General features: G+C 36.1%; 1 long non-coding RNA gene across 1 annotated transcript; it reads right to left on the reverse strand.

The window, feature by feature from the left end:
- Nucleotides 1-15939: 15939 nt before the first annotated feature.
- LOC140182585 (uncharacterized) lies at nt 15940-18443 on the reverse strand. Its single transcript, XR_011878479.1, has 5 exons — nt 18258-18443; nt 17890-18003; nt 16525-16644; nt 16171-16233; nt 15940-16059 (listed from the first exon to the last, which is right to left on the reverse strand). It is a non-coding gene; the product is annotated as an uncharacterized lncRNA (long non-coding RNA).
- Between the last annotated feature and the right edge of the window lie 625 nt (nt 18444-19068).

A 19068-nucleotide genomic window follows, 5' to 3' on the forward strand; every position in this document is an offset into this window, starting at 1 on the left:
AAAAAAATATATCTTTTGTTATCTTTTAATTGATTTTTCGAAATTTTTGATTAAAAATTTAGATTTTAATTTCAAAATTTTTATTTTATCTTATCTTAGCTTTAAATTTCAAAAATCAATTCTTATCAAAATCATTTTTTTTAAAAAAATCATATCTTTTTCATAATTTTATCTTATATTTTTTAAATTTAAATTTTTTTCAAATCTTTTTAATTTCTTATCTTATCGTTTCTTATCTTTTCTAATTTCAAATTTTAAATTCAAATATTTTCTAATTGATTACATAACTTCTCTCTCTTCTTTTTCAAAACTTCCTAACTAATTCTTCTCTCTCTTATTTTCGAAAATTATTTTCTTCTTCTCTCTCTTCTATTTTCGAATTTCATAATTAAATTTTCAATTCTTTTTAAATTATTAACCTTAATTTTTGAAATTAATAAATAAATAAAATAAAAACAAAAATATTTTAATTCTTATTTCTAATTCTTCTCCTCTCTACTTCTATTTATTCGAATTCTACTCCTCTCTCATCTTCCATCTTCACTTCTCTATCTTCCTCTTCTTTCTTCACATCTCACTAGGAGCCTCCTGTGCTCAAATCAGACATAGAAGCTTCCTTTCTTTCTTTTCTTCCTTTCTTGTTTATGACTAGGAACAGGGATAAAGAGCCCCTCTTTAATCTTGATCCTGAACCTGAAAGGATTTTAAGGAGGAGCTTACAACAAATTAAAGCACAACACTCTAGAATAAACCTTTCGGAAAATTTTGAACAAGAAATTGAGGACATGGCGGAACCTGAAGGAGATGCAAGAAAGGTTCTTGTTGACTTCACCATGACTACCTCTGACTTTTATGGCAGAAGCATCTCTGTACCTGCCATTGGAGCTAACAACTTTGAGCTCAAGTCTCAGTTAGTCTCTCTTCTGCAACAAAATTGCAAGTTCTATGGACTTCCAATGGAAGATCCACATCAGTTTTTGGCTGAATTCTTGCAAATCTGTTATACTGTAAAGACCAATGGAGTAAATCCTGAAGACTACAAGCTTATGCTCTTTCCCTTTGTTGTAAGAGACAGAGCTAAGATATTGTTAGATTCTCAACCGAAAGAGAGTCTAGACTCTTGAAGAAAGCTGGTTAATGCTTTTCTGGCTAAATTTTTTCCCCCTCAAAGGATGAGCAAAATTAGAGTGGAAGTTCAAACCTTCAGACAAAGAGAAGTGAATCCCTCTATGAAGCTTGGGAAAGATATAAGCAACTGATCAGGAGATGTCCTCTTGACATGCTCTCAGAATGGTCTATCATAGGCGTGTTCTATGATGGTCTGTTTGAGATGTCCAAAATCTCATTGGATAGCTCTGTAGGTGGATCACTCCACTTGAAGAAAACACCTACAGAAGCAAGAAAACTCATTGAGATGGTTGAAAACAACCAATTCATGTACACTTCTGAAAGAAATCCTGTAACCAATGGGATCTCTCAGAAGAAAGGAGTGTTGATACTCTAAATGCCATATTGGCTCAGAACAAGATCTTGATCCAGCAAGTCAATATGATCTCTCAGCATTTGACTGAAATGCAAACTGCAGCTGGCAGTACCCAAGAAGTATCTCCTGATGTAGATGCTTATGCTCCTGATCAACCCACCATGGAGGAGGTGAATTACATGGGAGAACCCTATGGAAACACCTACAATTCTTCATGGAGGAATCATCCTAACCTTTCATGGAAGTATCAACAGAAGCCTCAGCAAGGCTTCAACAATAATCAACGTGAAAGGAACCAGAATAGGTTCAACAACAGACCATCATTCCCAAATTCTCAAGGGAATATGGAAACCCCTAAGCAGAGCCTCTCTGACTTAGTCACTCTGGTTTCCAGCCTCTCTAAGACCATTCATAGTTTCATGAATGAAACAAGATCCTCCATTAAAAATTTGGAGGTACAGGTTGGTCAACTGAGCAAGAGGATCCCTAAGAATCCTCCTGACACTCTTCCTAGTAACACTGAAGTAAACCCAAGAGAAGAATGCAAGGCCATAACCACTAAGGTAGAGGCTGAATCTGGAGAGATTAGAAAGGCATTGAACACCAATGAGGAAGCCCTTACTGGGCATTCAATGCCCATCCTAGCAGCAAAGCTGGCATTGAACGCCAGCCAGGGAACACTGGCTGGACATTCAACGCCCAAACAGGCAAGGATTCTAAACGCCAGTAAGGAACCCCTTACTGGGCGTTCAACGCCCAACCAGATATGGAAGCTGGCATTGAACGCCAGCCAGGATACCCCTGCTGGGTGTTCAACGCCCAAAATGATAACAAAACTAGCGTTTAGCGCCAGTAAGTGTGTACAGCCTGGGTGTTCAATGGCCAAAGAGCCATCAGAGCTGGCGTTAAACACCAGCAAAAGCACACCCTCTGAGTACTCAATACCCACTCAAGAAATCCCTATCCAAGAACTAATGGAAGCCAAGGCTCATATAGAGACCATAAAGGTTCCTTTGCATGGACTTCTGCAGTGCATGAGTTCTGATGAATACTCATCTTCTGATAGGATGAAGACATTAGGAAAGAGCAAGTTGCTCGGTACCTAGGTGCTCTAATGAAGTTGAATGCCAAGTTATTTGGTACAAAGTCTTTGGAGGAAGAACCTCTATTGCTTTCCAAAGAACTCAATGCTTTGGTTCAGCTGAAGCTACCTTAGAAGCTTCCGGATCCTGGACGCTTCCTGATTCCTTGCACCATAGGCACTATGACCTTTGAGAAGGCTCTATGTGACCTAGGGTCAAGCATAAACCTCATGCCACTCTCTATAATGAAGAAGCTGGAAATCTTTGAGGTGCAGGCTGCAAACATCTCACTAGAGATGGCAGACAAGTCAATGAAGAAGCCATATGGCTTAGTAGAGGATGTCTTGGTGATGGTTGAAGACCACTACATCCCTGCAAACTTCATAGTCTTGGACATAGGAGAGGATAAGGATGACTCTATCATCCTATGAAGACCTTTCGTAGCTACTGCAAATGCCATGATTAATGTGGCAAAGGGAGAAATAGTTTTCTAACTAGGAGAGGACTACATCTTGTTCAAGATGTTAAATCCCAATTCTCCCTCTGAAAAGAAAGAGACCATGGTGCAACACTTAGTGTGCCAAACCTCTCTTTCTGTGCAGAGCTTTACTCAGCCCCCAAACATCAATTCTAAGTTTGGTATTGGGCAGCCATCAACAAGCTCTAAGCACAAAGGTACCAGGAAGAAAGTACCTAAAGGCTGGAGGGACAAGAAAGTACCAACTAAAGGCCTCTCACATGGCATGAGAGTTGTCTTCACCAAGAAACCAGTCATACCACATACAGTGAGTCGTATCCTGTCTCTAGAGCATATGGAGCTCATTCATGAGACGATAAAAAGAAAGTTCACTGTAAGGGGCGAAATTCTGAGCCCATTCTCACCTTTGTAAGGAGCTAACCGTCAAGCTAGTGACGTTAAAGAAGCACTTGTTGGGAGGCAACCCAACCTTAATTAATTATTTTTATTTCCTTTCATTTTGTTTTTCTTTAATTTATATGTTAGGTTCATGATCATGCGCAACAGTCAAAACAGAAATAGAAATGTTCAGCAATGATAATAGAACACACTGGATGGAGTGTTATTGAAGTTAAACGCCAGCCAGGGAGCAGACCCTGGGTGTTCAAATGCCAGTGCAGAGGGCAAGGAATTTGAATTCCCTAGCCTCTCAGAACCAGTGGGTCCCTGATAAAGCACTATTTTATGGTTTATCTTATGCTCAATTGAGTGGTTTTTATCAATTCTTTGCACACTTATTCATACAATTCGCATGTTTTATGTTTTCCTTCCTGATTTTGTGCTATGATTGAAAACATGTTTTCTGGGCCTTTAAATTGCTAATTATTAATCCTATCTTATTACCATTTGATGCCTTGATATGTGTGTTAAGTGTTTTCAGGGATTACAGGGCAGGAAGGGCTTAGAAGATGGAAAGGAAGCATGCAAAAGTGGAAGGAATACAAGAAACTGAAGGAACTGCTAAAGCTGTCCAGCCTGACCTCCTGGTACTAAATCGACCATAACTTGAGCTACAATAACTTGAGCTACAGAAGTCCAAATAATGCGGTTCTAGTTGCGTTGGAAAGATAACATCTGGGGCTTCACAACGATATATAATTTGCCAAAGCTGCCCCGAAGATAGGCAACGCGAACGCGTGGATCACGCGGACACGTAACTTGGAAAAAATGCAATCCGCGCAAACACGTGGACGATGCTTCCGCGTGACTTTGCAGCGACCTGTACGTATCAGAAATCGCTGGGGGTGATTTCTGGGCTATTTTTGACCCAGTTTTTGGCCCAAAAAACATAGATTAGAGGCTATAAAGTGGGGGAATCAATCTATTCATTAAAGATACAACATAGATACAACATTCATTATTCACTTTTCATAATTTAGATGTAGCTTTTAGAGAGAGAGGCTCTCTCCTCTCTCTAGGATTTAGGATTCCTAGTTTTATACTGTTGAATTGGATATCACAGAGTCACTACCTCCATTGAAGACTTCATCATTCTAGTTTGTTTCCTAACTTATCTTATTTACTCTTTTATATCTTTAATCCTTATTCAGAGTTACAATTGGAAAGCTTTTATGACATTATTAATGAAAAGAGTATTTTTCTATTTACCTCATTATTTGTTTGATTATCTTCAAGTATTTATTTAGTCATTTATTATGTGAAATTGACATCCATGTTAATAGAGTAGACTCCCAAGTTGACTTGGGAGTTGATTAAGAGGAGATCCTTGAGTTGGAATACTCAAGAATTAATTGGTAATTGGAAGTTGTTGGCTAGCACTCTAGTTACTAACGCTAATCCAAACACAAGGGTGAGGATTAGGACTTGTGAATAGAAGTTGGCTCCCTACTTAACTTTCCTTTATTAGATAAGGGATATCTCAGTAGAAACAACAATCAATTATTAACTGATCTTGGGAATGTCCAATAAGGATAGAACTTCCGATTAATCTTATCCTAGTCAAGGCTTTTTATTGTTATTAATCTATTTCTTTCGCAATTCACTCTCTTCTTATCTCTTAATCCAAAACCCCCAATTTACAAGACTCATAACCAATAATAAGAACATCTCCCTGCAATTCCTTGAGAAGACGACCCGAGGTTTAAATACTTCGGTTATAAATTTTATTGGATTTTGTTACTTGTGGCAACCAAAACTTTTGTACGAAAGGATTCTCTGTTGGTTTAGAACTATACTTACAACGCAATTATCTTTATAAAAATTCTAAATTAGCAGGAATCCGATCGTCAATCCCACAGCATCTTCACCTACCCCACTTACTTTCACACTTCTCCGTATACTCTTCCCTATAAACCTTAGCCCAATCACATCCATATCACTTCCCCAAAACCATCATAACTCCCACCAACTCCCACCCACTTCAAAATTAAATTTCCCTCCCAATTACCCACCCATGACCGAACCAACCCTACCCCCTCCTATAAATACCCCTCACTCTAACCCTTCATACACACACCTCTCATACACCACAAAACCCCCCACAGCCGAGCCCTCTCCCTCCCTCTATCTTCTATTTTCTTCTTCTTCTACTCCGTTGTTCTCTTTTCTTTATTTTTGCTCGAGGACAAGCAAAGATTTTAAGTTTGGTGTGAGAAAAGCGTTGCTTTTTGCTTTCCATTACCACTTATAGCACCCAAGGTTTGAGAATCCTCTAGAAAGAGGAAAGGAAAGGCAGTAGCTGCCACCTCTGAATCTTGGGAGAGGGAGAGATTCATCACCAAAGCCCACCAAGACCACTTCTAAGAAGTAGTGGCAGAGAAGAAAGTGATCCCTAAGGTCCCTTTCAAGCTCAACAAGAATGAGTATCTGGAAATCTGAAGAGAGATCCGAAGAAGAGGTTGGGAAGTTGATGAGCGGATAATTTATATGCTTTTTGGCATTGTGTTTAGGTAGTTTTTAGTATGTTTTAGTTACTTTTTATTATATTTTTATTAGTTTTTATGCAAAAATCACATTTCTGGACTTTACTATGAGTTTGTGTATTTTTTTGTAATTTCAGGTATTTTCTGGCTGAAATTGAGGGACCTGAGCAAAAGTCTGATCCAGAGGCTGAGAAAGGACTGCAGATGCTGTTGGATTCTGACCCTCCTGCACTCGAAGTGGATTATCTGGAGCTACAAAATCCCAATTGGCGCGCTCTCAATTGCGTTGAAAAGTAGACATCTTGGGCTTTCCAGAAATGTATAATAGTCCTTATTTTGCCCGAGATTTGATGGCCCAAACTGGCGTTTAAACGCCCACTAGAGACCCTTTTTCTGGCGTAAAACGCCAGAACTGGCACTAGAACTGGAGTTAAACGCCCAAACTAGCATCCAAGCTGGCGTTTAACTCTAGAAAAGGCCTATGCACGTGTAAAGCTCAATGCTCAGCCCAAGCACACACCAAGTGGGCCCCGAAAGTGGATTTCTGCACTATCTGTACTTAGTTACTTATTTTCTGTAATCTTAGTAACTAGTTTAGTATAAATAGCATGTTTTACTATTGTATTCTGATCAGATCTTTGGACTTTTGGATCATTTTAAGAAGGCTGGCCATTCGGCCATGCCTAGACCTTTTTCTCTTATGTATTTTCTATGGTGGAGTTTCTACACCTCATAGATTAAGGTGCGGAGCTCTGCTGTTCTTCATGAATTAATGCAAGTACTATTGTTTCTCTTTCAATTCATGCTTACTTCTTCTCCAAGATATACTCTCGTACTTAATTGAGTTAAGTCAGAATGAAAGGGTGACCCGTGACAATCACCCACTATCTTCGTTACTCGCTTAGCTAAGATCCGCGTGCCTGACAACCACAAGCGGTCTACATGATGTTCAACGTAGTCATTGGACGACAGCCAGAGTATATTCTCTTGGGTCTCTAATCCACGGACCGAGTCCATGAGATTAGAACCTTCGTGGTAGAGGCTAGAACCAATTGGCAGCATTCCTGAGACCTAAAAAGTCTAAACCTTATCTGTGGTATTCCGTGTAGGATCTGGGAAGGGATGACTGTGACGAGCTTCAAACTCACGAATGTTGGGCACAGTGACAGTGTTCAAAAGGATAGAGAGATCCTATTCTGACACAAGTGAGAACTGACAGATGATTAGCAGTGCATTAGCTGTACCTGGAATTTTTCATCCGAGACGAGAAATTCGACAGTTGATTAGCCGTGCAGAAACCGTACTTCGATCATTTTCACTGAGAGGATCATACAGCTTGCCATGGAAGGGAGCATGCATGATTGGATGAAGACAATAGGAAAGCAGAGGTTCAGAAGCAACAAAGCATCTCCAAACGCTTATTTGAAATTCCTACCAATGAATTACATAAGTATCTTATTTTATTTTATGTTTTATTTATCTTTTAATTATCAAAACCTCATAACCATTTGAATCTGCCTAACTAAGATTTACAGGATGACCATAGCTTGCATCAAGCCGGCAATCTCCGTGGGATCGACCCTTACTCGCGTAAGGTTTTATTACTTGGACGACCCAGTGCACTTCCTGGTTAGATGTACCGGAGTTATGAAAAGTGTGATCACAATTTTGTGCACCAATTTTTTGGCGCCGTTGTCGGGGATTGTTTGAGTTTGGACAACTACGGTTCATCTTGTTGCTTAGATTGGGTAATTTTATTTTATGTTTAACAATTTTATTTTTATTTTCGAGAAAAAAAATTGTAATTAATAAAATCATAAAACCAAAAAAATTTTGTGTTTCTTGTTTGAGTTTAGTGTCATATTTTAAGTTTGGTGTCAACTGCATATTTTTAATTTTTTCTTAGATTTTCGAAAATTCATGCATTGTGTTCTTTATGATCTTCATGTTGTTCTTGATGATTTTCTTTGTTTAATCTTGTGTTTTTCTTGTTGCGTTTTTTCTTGTTTTTCATATGCATTTTCGAATTCATAGTGTGCAAACATTAAAAATTTCTAAGTTTGATGTCTTGCATGTCTTTCTTTTATTAAAAATGTTCAAAAATATGTTCTTTATATTCATCATGATCTTCAAAGTGTTCTTGATATTCATCTTGACATTCAAAGTGTTCTTGCATGCATTATTTGTTTTGATCTTAAATTTTTATGTTTTGTTTCATTTTGTTGTTTTTCTCTCTCCTCATTAAAAATTCAAAAGTCAAAAAAAAAAATCTTTTCCTTATTCTTCCCATAATTTTCGAAATTTTGGGTTGACTTGGTCAAAAATTTTTAAAATTTGGTTGTTTCTTGTTAGTCAAGTCAAAATTTCAATTTAAAAACTTTATCTTTTCAAATCTTTTTCAAAAATCAAATCTTTTTCATTTTTCTTCTTAATATTTTCGAATTTCTTAAATAAATTTTCAAAATCTTTTTCTTATTTTTATTTCATATTTTCGAACACTTTACTAACAATTAATGTTTTGATTCAAAAATTTCAAGTTTGTTACTTTCTTGTTAAGAAAGGTTCAATCTCTAAATTCTAGAATCATATCTTTTAGTTTCTTGTTAGTCAAGTCATCAACTTTAATTTTAAAAAATCAAATCTTTTTAATTTCTTTTTCAATTCTTTTTCAAAATAAATTTCGATCATATCTTTTTAAAATTTTAATTTCAAAATCTTTTTCTAACTTCTTATCTTTTCAAAATTTATTTTCAAATCTTTTTCAACTAACTACTTGACTTGTTTGTTTTAATTTTAAAAAGTTTACTATATCTTATCTTTTTCAAAACCACCTAACTACTTTTCTCTCTCATTAATTTCGAAAACTAACTAACAAATTTTTCAAAAATCTTTTTAACTAATTTATTTATTTAGTATTCAATTTGCTTTTATTTCTTTTCTTAAATTTCGAATTCTAACTTATAATTAAAATAAAAACAATAACATTTTTCTTTTCTTTTAATTAATATTCAAATACTTTCTCTGTCTCATCTCTTTCTATTTATTTTATTTAATTACTAACACTTCTCTTCTACTCATAATTCGAACCCTTCTCTCTTCTCTCTGTTCGAATTACTCATCTCCTCTCTCTTCTCATTCTTCTATTCTTCTACTCTTATACTCACATAAAGGAATCTCTATACTGTGACATAGAGGATTCCTATTCTCTATTTGTTCTCTTCTTTTTCATATGAGCAGGAACAAGGATAAGGACATTCTTGTTGAAGCTGATCCTGAACCTGAAAGGACTCTAAAGAGGAAGCTAGGAGACGCTAAAGCACAACACTCTGGAGAGGACCTTACAGAAAACTTCAAAAAGGAAGCAGACATGGCAGCCGAACCCAACAACAATGGTGGAGATGCAAGGAAGGTGCTTGGTGACTTTACTGCACCAACTTCCGACTTCTATGGAAGAAGCATCTCAATTCCTGCAATTGGAGTAAACAACTTTGAGCTTAAGCCTCAATTAGTTTCTCTAATGCAGCAGAATTGCAAGTTTCATGGACTTTCATTAGATGATCCTCATCAGTTCTTAGTTGAATTCTTACAAATCTGTGACACTGTTAAGACCAATGGGGTTAATCCCAAGGTCTACAGACTTCTGCTTTTCCCTTTTGCTGTAAGAGACAGAGCTAGGATATGGTTGGACTCACAACCTAAAGAAATCCTGAACTCTTGGCAAAAGTTGGTTAATGCTTTCTTGGCCAAATTCTTTCCGCCTCAAAAGTTGAGCAAGCTTAGAGTGGAAGTCCAAACCTTCAGACAGAAGGAAGGTAAATCCCTTTATGAAGCTTGGGAAAGATACAAGCAATTGATCAGAAGGTGTCCTTCTGACATGCTTTCAGAATGGAGCATCTTATGTATATTCTATGATGGTCTGTCTAAATTGTCCAAGATGTCATTGGACCACTGGTGCATGAATTGTAAATCACACTTTTCACAACTCGTACCACTAACCAGCAAGTGCACTGGGTCGTCTAAGTAATACCTTACGTGAGTAAGGGTCGAATCCCATGGAGATTGTTGGCTTGAAGCAATCTATGGTTATTTTGTAATTCTTAGTCAGGATATCAATTATGATTATCAGTTTGAATTGCGAAAAATAAAAAAGCATGAAATAAATACTTGTTATGCAGTAAAGGAGAATATGTTGGAGTTTTGGAGATGCTTTGTCTTCTGAATCTCTGCTTTCCCCCTGTTTTCTTCTTCACGCACGCAAGGTTCCTCCTATGGCAAGCTGTGTGCTGGTGGATCACCGTTGTCAATGGCTACCATCCGTCCTCTCAGTGAAAATGGTCCAGGTGCGCTGTCACCGCACAGCTAATCATCTGTCGGTTCTCACTCATGCTGGAATAGGATCCATTGATCCTTTTGCGTCTGTCACTATGCCCAACCCTTGTGAGTTTGAAGCTCGTCACAGTCATTCAATCCCTGAATCCTACTCGGAATACCACAGACAAGGTTTAGACTTTCCAGATTCTCAAGAATGCTGCCAATGGATTCTAGCTTATACCACAAAGATTCTGATTAAGGAATCCAAGAGATACTCATTCAATCGAAGGTAGAACGGGAGTGGTTGTCAGGCACGCGTTCATAGATTGATAATGGTGATGAGTGTCATGGATCATCACATTCATCATATTGAAGTGCGAATGAACATCTTAGATAGAAACAAGCGTGTTTGAATAAAAAACAGAAATAATTGCATTAATTCATCGAGACACAGCAGAGCTCCTCACCCCAATAATGGAGTTTAGAGACTCATGCCGTTAAAGAGTACAAAGTTCAGATCTAAAAATGTCATGAGGTATAAAATAAATCTCTAAAAGTTGTTTAAATACTAAAACTAGTAACCTAGGTTTACAGAAAACAAGTAAACTAAGATAGATAGTGCAGAAATCCACTTCTGGGGCCCACTTGGTGTGTGCTGGGGCTGAGACTTGAGCTTTACACGTGCCTAGGCTGTTTCCAGAGTTAAACGCCAGGTTGTAACCTGTTTCTGGCGTTTAATTCCAACTTGTAACCTAATTCTGGCGTTTAACGCCAGAATGCAACATGGAACAAGCGTTGAATGCCAGTTTATGTCGTTTATCCTTGAGCAAAGTATGGACTATTATATATTTCTGGAAAGCCCTGGATGTCTACCTTCTAACGCAATTGAGAGCGTGCCATTTGGACTCTTGTAGCTCCAGAAAATCCATTTCGAGTGCAGGGAGGTCAGAATCCAACAACATCTGCAGTCCTTTTTCAGCCTGAATCATATTTTTGCTCAGCTCCCTCAATTTCAGTCAGAAAATACCTGAAATCATAGAAAAACACACAAACTCATAGTAAAGTCTAGAAATATGAATTTTCCTAGAAACTAATAAAAATTTACTAAAAACTAACCAAAATATGCTAAAAACTACATGAAATTACCCCCAAAAAGCGTATAAAATATCCGCTCATCACAACACCAAACTTAAACTGTTGCTTGCCCCCAAGCAACTAGACAAATAAAATAGGATAAAAAGAAATTGAGATGCAATAATATCTCAGAGTTTTAAGGGAAGCTCAGATTCTAATTAGATGAGCGGGACTAGTAGCTTTTTGTTTCCGAACAATTTTGGCATCTCACTTTATCCTTTGAAATTCATAATGATTGGCATCCATAGGAACTCAGAATTCAGATAATATTATTGATTCTCCTAGTTTAGTATGTTGATTCTTGAACACAGCTACTTTATGAGTCTTGGCCGTGGCCCTAAGGACTTTGTTTTCCAGTATTACCACCGGATACATAAATGCCACAGACACATAACTGGGTGAACCTTTTTAGATTGTGACTTAGCTTTGCTAAAGTTCCCAATTAGAGGTGTCCAGAGTTCTTAAGCACACTCTGTTTTTGCTTTGGACCTCGACTTTAACCGCTCAGTCTCAAGTTTTCACTTGACACCTTCACGCCACAAGCACATGGTTAGGGACAGCTTAGTTTAGCCGCTTAGGCCAGGATTTTATTCCTTTTAGACCCTCCTATCCATTAATGCTCAAAGCCTTGGATCCTTCTTACCCTTGCCTTTTAGTTTTAAGGGCTACTGGCTTTTTCTACTGCTCCTTCTTCTTCTCTCTTTCTCTTTTTTCTCTTTTTTTTTTGCTACTTTTTCTTGCTTCAAGAATCAATTTCATGATTTTTCAGATCATCAATAACATTTCTCTTGTTCATCATTCTTTCAGGAGCCAACAATTTTAACATTCATAAAATTTAATATAAAAAATATGCACTGTTCAGGCATTCATTCAGAAGACAAAAAGCATTGCCACCACATATAGATAATTAGAATTTTCCTTATTAAGAACTCGAAAAAAAAATATTGCCTCCTTATAATAAAAATCTGCTATTTTATTCATGTTTGATGATGATGAGAAAAATAAATTATAACTTAATTGGAGATAAAATCAAAATAGAGATACTAATTACTACTACTCATATATAACTTCTAAGGTAAATTTCTAATAAGAACAATTATCACAGAGTTAAGGCTAAGATTAGAACTCAACAACCTTGAATTTGGGAGGTGGATGCCTCTTTAGTCTGTGGAGTGCTTGGCCCTTCAAGAGATAGCTTCTGGCGCTTCAGTTCCTTCAGTTCACGCCCTTGCTCTTCTTGTTCTCTAAGCAGTTTGCAGAGCATGCTGTTTTGATTTTGCTGTTCTTCTTTCAGTTGATCCACAGCTTCTTGCAACTTGGTGACAGATGCTTCTAAGCGCTCCCAGTATTCAATTTGAGGGATTTCCGGGAGGAACTCCTATGCTCTCCTCTTGATGGGGTCGTCCTGCACTTGTTGTCCTTCCATAGACTTTTTGGTGATTGGTAGCTCAACTGGGATGTACTCATCTACTCCCATTTTTACCCCAGCATCTTTACATAACAGAGAGACCAAGCTTGGATAATCCAATCTAGCATCTTTGGAGTTCTTGTTTGCAATTTTGTAAAGCTCACAAGCAATCAGCTAATGAACTTCCACTTCTTTTTCCAGCATAATGCACTGAATCATTAATGCTCTTCTGATGGTGACTTTAGAGCAATTGCTAGTGGGCAGTATAGAGCGCCCAATGAAGTCCATCCAGCCTCTGGCGACTGGTTTGAGATCTCCGCTTTTGAGTTGGTTCGGGGCACCCTTTATGTTGGTTGTCCATTTAGCTCCAGGGAGACATATGTCCTCTAGAATTTTGTCCAAGTTCAGGTTTGATCTCATCATTCTCCTATTAAAGGAGTCTGGGTCATCTTGCAGTTGAGGCAGCTTGAAGATCTCCCTTATTTTGTCAGGGTGGGTGTGAACAATCTTCCCTCTGATCAGAGTTCTATAGTCATAGAATGCGGTTCCAGCTATTCTCTGCCTGTCCGTCTGCCACAGATTTGCGTAGAATTCCTGAACCATGTTTCTTCCTACCTTTGTTTCAGGATAAGCTAGGAATTCCCAGCTCCTGTTTCAAATTTGCTCTTGGATCTCCGGATATTCGTCTTCTTTCAGATCGAATTTAACTTCCGAGATCACTGACCTTAGACCTATTATATTGTAGTAATGGTCTGAATGTTCTTTAGTTAAGAACTTTCCTTGATTCCAAAGTGGTTTTGGAATATTCTCTTTCTTGCCTCTTGAGTTGGTTTGTTTTCCCTTAGGAGCCATGATCTTAGTGGGTATTGGCATATTGATCATGGATAAACACACCAAACTTAGAGGTTTGCTTGTCCTCAAGAAAAAGAAAATAAAGGAGAGGGATAGGAGGAGAGCCAAGTCCGAATTGTGGAGGTGGGGGGAGGCCGAACTAGGATTTAAAGGGAAGGGGGGAGGGTTTTCGAAAATTTTGAAGAAGATATGATAAAAGATATGATTTGTAAAAGATAAGTATGATAGAAAAAGGATGCACTTTAAAATTTAAAAGATATGAATAATATGAAAGATATTTGAAAAAGATAGCTTTATTTTGAAAAAGATGTTGTGAAGATTTGGAAAAGATATTGATGAGTTGAAAAGATTGTAGCAGGAAAAGAGATAGATTTGTTTTGAAAAGGATTTGAAAATAATTTGAAGAGGATTAAAAAAAAAGGTTTATGAATTAAGATACATTTGATATCTTTTGAAAAAGGATTTGAAAAATTAGGATTTGTAATATGTTTGTGCAAAAAATCATGAATTGAAACATAAAAAATGGAAAAAAATTTGAATTGAAAACGAAATTGCCTACTCCCCACAATCCTGGCGTTAAACGCTCAACTGCTGCATGTTTTGGGCATTTAACGCCCACTTGGTGCTTGGTCTGGGCGTTTAACGCCCAGCTGTTGCTTTTAGCTGGCGTTAAACGCCAGAAACTCCTTTGTTACTGGGCATTTTTCTGAACGCCCAGGATGCTGTAAATCTGGCGTTAAACGCCCAGAAGCCGCTTCTTTCTGGCATTTAACGCCCAGATGGCTATCTCTACTGGCGTTAAACGCCCAGTAGATGCTTCTTTTGGGCGTTTAACGCCCAATTGTGCCTCTTACTGGCGTTTTCTTACCAGTGAGCTCCTTTTTCCTGTTTTGTGCTCTGAATCCTTCTGTAGCCCTGTGAACTTATGCAATTGATTCTTTACCTTGTTAATATTGAACTTATATGCTTTAAAAATAAATAAAATGAAGAATAGAATAAAATAAAATAACAGAAAGAGTTTTGCTAATGGCTGGGTTGCCTCCCAGCAAGCGCTTCTTTATTGTCTTTAGCGAGACCTTGCTGAGCTTTTTTAATCTTGCCTCAGCCTTGAGAATTCTTGCTCAACATTGCCTTCAATATAATGTTTGATTCTCTGTCCATTAACAATGAACTTCTTATTAGAATGAATATCTTGAAGCTCCACATAGCCATATGGTGACACACTTGTAATCACACACTACAAAAAATTCTGGTAAAAACGGCAGTTTTTTGGTTATTTGAATGGTGGTTTCGTAAAGCGACATAATTCTGGGCGTCATTCGGGTTATTACGGTGGTTTTCTAAAAACCGCCACAATTCCCTGGGTTAAAACGGCGGTTTTTGGATAGGTTAAAACGGCGGTTCAAACCGCCGTTATTTCCAAGGTTAAAATGGCATTTTTTTGGATAGGTTAAAACGGCGGTTTGAACCGCCGTTATTACCCTGACAGAGTGGCGTTTTGGTTGGTTAAAATGGAGGTTCAAACCGCCGTTATTTCCATGGTTAAAATGGCGGTTTTTGGATAGGTTAAAATGGCGGTTTGAACCGCCGTTATTACCCTAACAGAGTGGGGTTTTAGTTGGTTAAAACGGCATTTTTGAAGCGCCATTTTTATCCTGACAATAGGGTTTTGGTTGTTTAAAATGACATTTTTGAACCGCCATTTTACTCTGACAGTGACATTTTTTATCGTTTAAAAAAATAATTTTTACCGTCATTTTTATCGCGTTAAATAAATAATTTTGTGATTAAAATTTTATAATAACAAAAAATCATAATCCATAAATGAAATATTATATAACTCATAAATTAAATATTAATATAATATATAATTTTTTATTATTAAAAATCAAAAGTAATAACTCCTATACAAACCTTGTTTTACTAAACTTACCAATATACAAGCATTGCAATAAACACTAATCAGTCAAATCTACCATTCAGTTTCCTAAACTATGTTAATATCTAATAATGTATTTAAACCATCTAATAAGTGTTGTTTTTACTACTTAGAATATGAATATACAAGACAAATAGCTTAGCTAAGTGATGATGAATAAGATTTGGAGGCCAAAAATTTTCTCCTTTTGTAATTAACTTTAAAACAAGTCTGCTTTAGTTTCTTGGTCTCTTGTGTGAATTTCATCCCGAAAACTTGCTCCAACATCTTTTTTTCTTGCTCCAACACTCCAACTTCATTATCCAAACTCATCTCTTACAAAGATTTGTAGGAACCAATCTAATTTCCTTGTTCCTGTTGTGTATACTTTGGATGGCCGGTGATCTCATTTCTTTACTTGATCTAACAAGACCAACACGTTGCTTTAGATTGGTTCCTATCAGATTAGTTTCTTCAAACATATTAACCAGAATACACATCAGTAAAAACTTTCACAGTTCCATTAAGTTTATCAATCAATTCTAAACGGGAATGAGCAATAAAAAGAAAACAAAGGGCTAACCTTCTTGAAATTGAAGAGTCATCACTAAAAATTAAGTAGCTGAAGAGTCAAGTATGAAGAGTCCTGCATTATATTATCAATAGTTATAAGTGATATTTTTAATTTATAGATATGAATAATAATATTGTATGATGCAGAAGATGGAATTATTGTTATTAAACAGATCAATGTTTTGCTTAAAATAGAAGATGGATACTCTCATGTGCCCGACGACCTTGTATATGGAGTAAACATGAAAGTCATCTGATGGTGTGGCATTCTTCAGGTATTATGACCAATTAAATTAACAGAAATGCATGTTTCATAATTAAAAAAGTGAAGAAATTAAATAAAGCTGAAAGAAAATTCTAATACAGTGTGTGTGTTTTTGCAGAGAATAGCTTGTGTATACTGTATTGTAGCTTGAATAGAAACCTTCACCAAGAAGCTTAGACCCACTACCTTCACTCCTGGACATCTATCCATTTTTACTGCCTGCAAATGGCAATGGTGACAAATTAAAGACCATCTACAACACATATATATTGAATTATATTTATTAGTTTAATTATCTAAATTGGTCCTTACAAAATTTTCTGTTGAACACTTCTATTATTCTAAAGGTTTTTGAGAATTATTATTATCAATTGGTTCCTTTGTTGTTTTAAAATGAGCTAGTTTATCTTATCATAGCAAAAATACATACATATTAAAATTTTAATTGAAAGTGATGAAGTGACTAAATCTGTGTTACAAGAATAATTTTCAAAGACTTTAAAATAATAAAAAAATGGTTAATCTAAAATTCGTAAAGGATCCATCTAAATATTTAATCTATTTATTATTATTGATATTAATTTTACGTTATTTATCTTTAAAGATGTTGATTAATTTCATTGGTATAATGACAGGTTTGGTGGCTTGGTAGCATTCCTTATATGCATGATTACAACCTACACACTCTATGTTTCAGATTGGAGTTTCGTGGATCATATTGATGATGACAAACTATTCAAGAGATATACAGTACATATTTGCATACATGATCTTCCATAATGAAGTCTAGTGGATGCACTTCTAAAATTACATATTACCTGTTGGTTTTAAAGCTTCCAAAGCCATAGATATCAAGGACTACATATTGCTGCATGCGTGGGTCCAACACACATACATTACCATAAACAATCAATTTCACCAATCACCATTGTTGTTTGTTTCCCAACTCCATGTGCTTAATTATATATCTAACCTGATTGGGATAAGAAAATGAAAGTCTACTTATACAACTGCCTCTTAAACTCACTTCTATATCTCTTCACCATTCATCTATCCCTTTATATATGCAATAATTATTTTCAAGATAACATACTAAGCAATTCCGATTTTATATATGTGTAATGTCTTGGTCATCTTACAAATACAACAAAATTAAATTTGTCCGCTATTAATCATTTATTCTTATTAACTCTTATAACTAAACTAGTAATAACTACTTGTGTCTCCTGAGTTATTCTTATTGGAAAGGGATTAAAAAAATAAAATTATTTTATTCATAATTCAACACTTAAACCGTTTCTCTCTCACTCTAACATCTTATTATAATAAGTAAAAACCAAAGACTACCTACTGTGCACTTGCTTGGAAACTTGTCCATGTTACAAATGCAAAAATGTTTCAGACATAATAATTCATTTGAAAAAAATACATAAATAATTAAATATAAAAATAAATAAAACTTACAATTTTATTCTTTAATATTTTTTGACAGTGCAGAAAGTAGTAGTAGTAGTAGTAGAACTGGCCGCAAGGTACTAAAGTCCACCATGAATGAGTGATGAATCCAATCCCATGATCCTACCACATAAAAGTACAAGTGCAAAAAAGAAAAATTTTATAATCTGACCACATAAAAGTATAAGTGCAGAAAAGGAAAATCAAAAGGAAGAAGAGATGTTTTTGCTACAGCAGAGTGAGTACACTTCATCTAAAATCAAAGCTGTCCTTGAAATTCTGCATTCAAATTGTAAACTGAATAGTCCTAGCTTTGGTTTACTAAATTCTGCATTCAATTTATTGTAGTAAGAGGACACTTAGAAAATAAATCATACCATCTTTTATTGTAGTAAGAGGACACTTCACAAGGCTTTTGATCTTCTCACAAGCTACATCAATAGAAGGAGAATCAAGGATATCATCAAACTTAGCCTGTGCATCATCTAACGTCTCGACATTCTCCAGAGTATTATCATACACACTGACAGCTGATAAGCATCTTGTCCTGAATCTCGCAATAGCTATTAAACAAGAAGTCCAACATAAGAAACAGGCAAGTTGAGATATAATCAAAAGTATGAATTTTTATGTGGCAAAAAATAATATGATTTCTTGCACTCTTATATAGTCTCCAACTTACCATCACGATCCTCCAAGCCATTTAATATGTCTGCAATGAGATTAAGGTAGCAGAAGAATTCTCCTGTAAAGTCTTTAAATTCTAAATATGAACAAAATACAATCTGCAGTGCTTACTCCTGATCAAACAGAATCGAAGAAAGAAGCTCTAAACCAAGCAAGTATCTAGATATGAACACAATTTTTTTATGGATTAATCTATACTTTCAGTTTCTGACAAAATACAATAGCTAAGAAGAAACATGCAAGACAATAAAATGATCTTCAAATATGGATTGAATTTTTGTTTTCATGACAAAAGGCCAATAGTTTTAAAAAAAATAACAAAAAGAAATCTTTGCTATTTCCAACATCCACTCAGCAACAAAAGGCCCTATTCATAAATTCAACATTCTAAAGAGGCATCATTTACCTTCTTCACCCTTCTCCCCAATGAAAAAAAACAAAATACATATAACGAAAGAGTTATGACATGAATTTTACCTATAAGCATGGATCAAGGTATAA

This window comes from Arachis hypogaea, chromosome 20 (assembly GCF_003086295.3).
Source record: "Arachis hypogaea cultivar Tifrunner chromosome 20, arahy.Tifrunner.gnm2.J5K5, whole genome shotgun sequence".
NCBI classification, from domain to species: Eukaryota; Viridiplantae; Streptophyta; class Magnoliopsida; order Fabales; family Fabaceae; genus Arachis; species Arachis hypogaea.